At 33.1% G+C, this 7965-nt stretch overlaps 1 long non-coding RNA gene across 1 annotated transcript; it reads left to right on the forward strand.

Moving 5' to 3' along the window:
- The first annotated feature begins 3452 nt into the window (after nucleotides 1-3452).
- Nucleotides 3453-5970, forward strand: LOC104087995 (uncharacterized). The gene is made up of 4 exons (XR_011415755.1): nucleotides 3453-3517; nucleotides 5019-5070; nucleotides 5302-5371; nucleotides 5650-5970. It is a non-coding gene; the product is annotated as an uncharacterized lncRNA (long non-coding RNA).
- The last annotated feature ends 1995 nt before the right edge of the window (nucleotides 5971-7965 follow it).

The following is a 7965-nucleotide window of genomic DNA, read 5'->3' on the forward strand; positions in this document are numbered from 1 at the left end:
CTATGACCACCTAATATTTGACTATATTTGAATTTTTATCACCTTCTACTATGTAAATATTTTTAGAAAATTAGTATATATTTGTTTTAGCTTTGTTACATTTTTTTTATATAGGGTAAGAATTAAAAATAATTTAAAAGATCAAATTATTACTATTAGTATTATTTTTTTATCTTTATTTTAAAATAAAATAAATTAAAAAAAACCGAAAAAAATAAAATAAAAATTTAATTTTCGGATGGGAATAAAATAATAGAAAAATTAAAAGTATGGAATAAAAAAGTAAAAGTAAAAGTAGGTAAAAAATTAAAAAAAATAAAAGTAAAAGAATGTGGAAATTTTAAAAAATAAAAAGTAAAAGAAAGTTAGAATTAAAAAATAAAAGTAAAGGTGTGTGAAAATTTAAAAAGAAAAGTAAAAGAAAGTGGAAATTAAAAAAAAAGTAAAATAAGTGAAAAATAAAAAAAGAAAAGTAAAAAAAGTGAGAAATTAAAAAATAAAAGAAATGGAAAGTGGGGAATTATTTTTTTTAAAAAAGAAGAAAAATGGGAAGTGGGAATTCGTTTTAATTAAAAAATAATAAATAAAAAAATCTGAAAACATTCCGAATTTATTTTCTATAAATAGAAGAGAAATGTGGGGAGAAAGAGAAGGAAAAAATAGATGAGAGAATTAAAAAATAAAATTCTTCTTCTGCGCTAAGGAAATTTTTACTCGTTTCATTCTTTCTTCCTCTTTCTTTCGAAAAATTCAGCAATTCATCACCCTGTTTAAGACCCAAAAATGCCTCAAATTCAAGCTTAAAAATACCTTGTGAAGATTCATTGATAGTCACCTCTCTCACGCCAAAAACCAGTAGCCTCACGAGGTACAATCGAGTTTCGGTCTGGGCTCGAATTTTAGAAGGTTCGTCGCTAGATTTTCTGCTCATTTGCCGATTTGCCATTGGTTTGGTGTACTTGCTCGGCTCAGAATTGTTTTTGCATTAATCAAGTTCTGAAAAAATATTTTGCTTAAAGGTTCATTACTTATCCTCCCTTTGTTAATTATTTCATTGTTTTGTGTGATGTTCTTATAGAGGTTCATGTAATAATTTTTTGTGTTATTTTATTTATACACATTGTCATGTTATAGTTTCTTTTTACATGTTTTAAGCTATTTGTCAACAAATTATTTTGAATAGGATTTCATCTTAATGAGATTTGCTATTTAGAATTAAGAATGAAGATCCTGTCATATTAATGGGTCATGTGTTGGAGTTCAAGTAAATGAACCAGAAATGAGTTACGACATTTAATAGGAAAGAAAGAATTAGACATGGGTTGGATTGAGTATAAATCTGCCAGGCCCAATAATTTTGTCACTAGACTAATAATTAGCTCGTTCTTCCATAATGGATAAATGTCTCCTAATTTCAAAGATAGAGTAGTAGTAAATATTTCTAAGTTTGGATAACTTGTCAATACTTTAAATAACTAATATATTTCCCGACTTCCAAATAATTTCCTATCCATAAATTCTTGGTCTTACAATAATTTCAAATTAGTTTAGAAAAAATAATACAAGTGCGCGTTTACGTGACTTGACCAATCAACTTCAAATAATAATAAATGTGTTATTGATTGTGTACATGTACGCGTGACATGATTCTTGACGCCAAACAAAAATGAGTACACGCATGCGTGACTTATTTCAAGATAATTTTCATAAATCTAATCAAGCAATAAAAGCGGACATAGGTAAACACATGAGAACCAATAAAATACAGGTTATCCAAAAATAATATAAGCCAAATGTAGTCAATAAAGCGACCGTGCTAGAAATACGGGACTCGGGGAATGCCTTACACCTTCTCCCCAGTCAATAGAATTCCTTACCCGGACTTTATTTTTGCAGACTAATAATAATGGAGTCAAATCTTCCTTTGACTAGGGATTCAAATAAAAGGTGACTTGGAACACCCAAAAAAATCAATTCCAAGTGGCGACTCTGTAAATAAAATAATCCCTACTTAAATTTGTCACTTTAATTGGAAAAAATCTTTAACCCATAATAATCCATAATACATATCTTTTTGGGGGGTATAAAAGGGGTGTGACACCAGGAACGCACTCCTCAGGTCGTGGCTCCACCGATGTTTTGTCGGCGGTAGGCTGTAAAGAAGAAGCTTTTTTCTTTCTGAGGAATGATTTTTGATGTTTTCGCCATTTTTGTATTTAAAGATCGAGAATATAAGGTGATAACAAAGATTTGGTATATTTGAAGAAAGATTTTGCAGAGAAGAATCATAGATTTGCGAATGAATTCAGAAGGTGTGAGAAAGAAGTTAGAAAATTTAGAGTTTAGAGATGTAAAAGTGATTAAAAGTGAAAAAATGGGTTATTTATAGGTAGAGCAATGGCGGTTCAATTTCGATAATGGCCGATCATCGTCTGATACGCATTAAATGCCTAGGTAAATTGAACCGACGGGATACGTATCACGCACGTCATGATCGGACTCGATACAAACGTCAGTATATATCTAATCGTACCGTTGAAAAATCATATCATTTCTCGCTACATCCTTCCCAAGAAATGAGGGGACTATCTATATATGGTCAAAATCGGTTAGTCCTTCGTACGAACTGGTCGAAATGGTAATGCATTGAATCGAAGATCAGGTTGAGGTCCGAAATCAGGTCATCAAGCTTCGAGCCCTAGGGACTGATCAATGTCGAGCTCGATATCATCATCGAGCTCGAATCCAAATCGAACTATGATGAAGTTATCGAACTTACGAGGCAGAGACCGACCAACACTATCCCCGAATCAATATAAGGCTCCGAATCAGAATCGAGCTCGAGTCAAGATAGAGAGCTCGAGTTGATATCGAGCTCGAGTCAATATCGAGCTCATAGACAAGAGCCGTTGCAACCGCACTAGGGGAGAGAATCCTGGCAGGAATTATGAAAAAACCGATTTATCATTGGTCTCCACTATGTATTTTTAATTGTATTTAAAGTAGGATCGCTCCACTATAAAGGGGTTGGTTATTATTTCTGTAGAGGACCAAGTTTCTACGTACATTGCAATTGAGAGATCATACACTCCTATATTGAAGAGTTATCCTTTTTTAGCTATATAGATTGATTCATTTTGCTTAATCCATAAATCATCTTCTTTCCAATTTTGCTTATTTTTCATCCTTTGCAATCAATGTTCCATATTTTCATTTTACTCTTACGATTTATATCAAGTTATATCCCATACCCATAGAACTACGTATAAATTCAACTCTATCCATATTTTCGGGTAAACAAATTTAAATCTAAAAATAATTGATAGAGTCTCTCTCACGCAGACAGTACACTAGTAGAGTGAATCAGAGTGCTTTTTGGAAATCAAGATTTCAAAATGGGGCAAAAGAAGATGATGGCATGTCCGTTCCGTACATTCATTCCCCTTGTAAACCTTCTTGGATTTGGAGATAAGGTTGTTGGAGGCTCTTGAAACCTATCCTCTCTCCAAATTAAGTGGTAATTTCAGTTTGTTTTTTGAAATTACTCAGTTCATTTTGTTTCCTAATTTTTGTAACCTCTTTATCCGTCCATGTGTTTGCTCTTGTTAAAGCCAAAAAGGTGGTAACTATATCAAAGTTTATGACTAGTTAAAAACTAAACTCATAAGCCCCAAGGCTTGGTCTAGTAGTAAGAGCCCAACATTTGACGTGTGGGTTAGGCACATGTCAGGATCAAACCTTGTCGCAGATAAAACTTTGGTATTTAAACGGAGAAGAGTAAAGGGGTAGACTCATTATCCATCGACTTTCTAGCCGTGCACCATTGGCCGTTGGAAATCTCTCGATTATCAAAAGAAAAGTAGAAATTCATAATCATATGCATTTGAATATGGTTTATACAAATTTGAGGTATAATTTTGACCACTTCATTTCTTTTAAGTAGAATCTTGACTAAAAACATAAGTACTCGTCTAAGTGCTTGTGTGTATGTAACAAGCCATCAATAAGGAGCTTGATGGCTTCAAAGGCTTAATTTGTTTTTGATAAATACAACAGTTCGAGCTTGAAACATCGTAGTTGAATTGCACTTCTTAACATATTCCTAGCCTATGGTGTAATTCTCAGCTGAATTGTTTACATGAAAGTCAAGTAATGGTTTTGATGTCATAATGTAACAATACCGAAATTCCTCACTGCATTAATAACAACTGGAATAGTGATTACAACCTTGAGATATCAATTGCAACACTCAAACTAATGAATTACAATGGAAACTACTGAAATAACAAGTAACTAAGGACAAAGATAAGAATGAGGATGAGAAGCAAAACTCAGACAAAGGGGATGAGGGAATACAGACACTTCATAACATTTCGCATAAACTGATACTACTTTCTAGCACCTAGTCCTTTTAACCAGTTGCCAATTGGATCCCAAATAAAACTCTCCAACTTTTTACTAAGCCCAATAATTCCAACTGAATTAGTCACATTCACTACTTCTAGCCCATAGGCTCTTAGGAAGTCTGCTTGGTTCACAACACATAAGATCATTGCGATTCTCACTCTATACCTAGTCTTTCATAGATCTAGTCGGTTTGGCTACGGCCCACTACCTTATTCAATTAAGAGAGAATGTGAAAGCAATGTATGGTTACAACTAAGAGGGAATGTGATAGCTAAGGAAGTCAATGTATTTGCATCATGTATGTCTAAATATAGGATGCTGTATCAATTTTGATTATAAGTGACTTCGTCAAATTATTACGATAGAGAAGAAGTAGCGTCAACCATGGGCACACACTTGAACATTAATTACTCTTTGGTGATTTGGAGAGTGTGTGTGTGTGTGTATTTTCTAACAGAGGAAGGGGTGATTGGTGTGTTCTTCAAACGGAATGATAGTTTGATGTCTTTTCAACCCCTTAAGAAGTATAAAGGATAGAGTGGCTCACGTGAAATTTGCATTCTCCTATCCGTGGTAGATATTTAACATGCTCACCTTGCTTTCTCTGGCAGGCATGCATCGTCACTTTGTCCTTTACAGCTTAACAGAATACCTCCAGAGAAGGTTTAGTTAACTATACTTTTTTCTGTTTTCTTTTGTTTTGTCTCTAGATTTGACTAGTTGTACATGAGCTAGGAGTTGGCTGCAGTAAAGGGGAAAAAAAGCGGACACTTAAGCAACCTACTCAAGACCACACACCACACACTAAAAAGAGTGAGGGAGAGGTGTTCTTTGGTTGAAGCCTAACGTGACCTTATCTTTGTCATTTGTCACTGGAAAAACTTACTGCCACAGCTTTAACCGGCAATTTACCCCTGATGACGTGTTGCAGCTGCTGGATCGCTTCTATAACTTGGAAATGATGGTATGTCCAATAATCTTGAGTTTTATGATATTTTTGTGCTTTTCTGTCCTAAGAAGAGTTAGTTTTGCTTAGCATCTAACTTAGGACTTTGCAGTGGGCAAGCTTTATGAAATTGCTGTATTGATTGTGCTCGTCTTAAAGCCTATTCTACACTTGTTGAGTCACTCTGTTAGAATCTAGAGGTTTAGTCATAGTTGGCAAGTATCTCTTGCTGCCTCAAAAATTTATCGTTGTGACTAATAACCATTGCCACTCTCATGCTTGGTTCGTAATTTCAGAAACCAGATGTTGAGGATGCACAAATCCTGAATCAAGAGGAAGATTTCTGCTTGCCACAAAGTTAATTCTAGAAGGAAGAATCTTGAATGACACAGTTTAGAAATAATGCATGTTTTCGGATGCATCTATGGCATTCATGTATAGTAGTAAAGTATATAAGGTCTTTCTTTTCTTTATCTGTTATGTCATTTTCAGCAGAGTAAAACTTTTAGCGGATCTCCTAAGTAGGCTGTATTTCCTGATGATAATTGCTTTTTAATTTCTCAAAGTAGCATTTTATTACCTAAATATTCTCTTAAATAGAGTAGTTGTTTTTATCCTTTTTCTACATTTGAATATGTTCTTACACAAGTCAGTACTGTGCCAATCTAAGACATAAATGCCACTCATAAACAGGTCTAATGATGATCAGTTTGATGTTGTTTAGAACTTCTTGACCTCTTGTTAAATTTCGATTGGGCTTTAGATAGTTGCTTATATGCACTAACTACTCTTAGGCAGGAAGAGTAATTTGTCATTAGGAAAGAAGCCTAAGAAATTCTCTGGCAAAACCATGGTATGATGGACTTAGTTTAGATTGTTGCAGAATGCACTGGACAAGTTCGACTGGAGAGTTTATTTATACCATAAAACAGATGGTCAGCTGAAATCCTAGCGGACGTTATTTCTTCTTCTCATCTGTCAAAGTTTTGGTGGACATAGTAATTTGGTACTAGTGCTGCTAGGAGGTAGGTATTTAATGAAATTAATCGAGGTGCACGCTAGCTAGCTGGCTAAAATACTACTCCCTTCATTCTAATTTATGTGAATTTATTTTCTTTTTGGTCCATTCAAAAAAGAATGACCCCTTTCTAAATTTGGAAATAATTTTGCTTAAACTTACAATTCTACCCTTAATGAGAAGTTTTTATACTCACACAAATACTCTGGGCACCTTTTTGAATTGTTTAGGACCACAAATTCCAAAAGTCTTCATTTTTTCTTAAATTCCGTGCCTAGTCAAACATATTCACATAAATTGGAACGGAGGGAGTAATATCATTAAAAAAAAAAAAAAAAAAAAACTGGTCAGCTTTAATCCCTTGGGTAAATTGGCTGATTCATTCTACTTGGAACGAACTTGGCATCATGGATTCTTTCTTCAAACTTCTTATTGGTGAACATGGTTCACGTCTAAAACGAAAGGATTGGGCTACATGTTACTCCTAAGGATATACAGTGTAACATTTAAAGGATTTCAACCCTCAAAAGATTTCAACACAACGTAAAAAATACATTTAAATAGTGACAGTACATTGATGCATAGTTTTCGTTACTTTACAAACATGCTAATAATACACTCAAGGATGACAATTATTTATTTATAAGATCTTAAAACTCTAGATGGACATGTGTATGTGGTGTGAATTACATAAATCGCAATAGGAAATTTGTGGTTTGAGAAAAGATGGAATTGCTATGAAGTATTGCTTCATAACCTGTTTGGCCAAACTTTAAAATCAGTCTATTTTAAAAAGTGTTTTTCAAAAGAATTACTTTTGGAGAGAATTTATTTGTGTTTTTCAAAAAACGCTAATGCAAAATAATTTATTTTTTACCAAACTTTTCAAAAAGTGCTTTTGAGTCTCAAATTATGAATAAGGTAAGGAAAAGACTAAGGTAAAGTTTTCTTTTTATTTAAGTAAAATATGAAAATAAAATTAAAAAATACTTTATTCTTTTAAGACAATTTAAATATATCAAGACATCACTCAACAAATATAAAAATATTTACATCAAAGTCACCATATATTTGAAATCTACCATAAAAATAAAAATAAACACTTCTACCGTGAGAGAGAAGACATGAATCGTGAGGGAGGAGACGTCGAATAAACTTCTGGACAGGAGAATTGTGTTTCGAATGGCTAAATATTAGGTTAAATTGAGTAGAGTTATTTTGGTATATATAATTTTTTTTGCGAGGGGTATGTTTGCCAAAAGGATAATTAATACAACTTTTGCTTCAACTTTTGAAAAGAAGCTATTTTTCAATTTGTACAAAACAGCTTGTGCGTCTACTCAATAATATTCTTTTTCCTTTGGAAAGTTTGACCAGACACAAGCTTGGCCAAACAGACTTTAATTATTAACATTATCAAAGAACTAAGATATAAATTATTTTTTTATTATACTGTTTTATGCGCATCTGCTATTTAAGTTGATGGTTGACAGATTTATTTCTATTTTGAGTTATAGATCTTATTCACCTGAATATAAAACATTTCTTAATGTACTATATATAATTTGCGAGGATCTGAACAATTGAATGAATA

This window comes from Nicotiana tomentosiformis, chromosome 4, assembly GCF_000390325.3.
Source record: "Nicotiana tomentosiformis chromosome 4, ASM39032v3, whole genome shotgun sequence".
Lineage (NCBI taxonomy): Eukaryota > Viridiplantae > Streptophyta > Magnoliopsida > Solanales > Solanaceae > Nicotiana > Nicotiana tomentosiformis.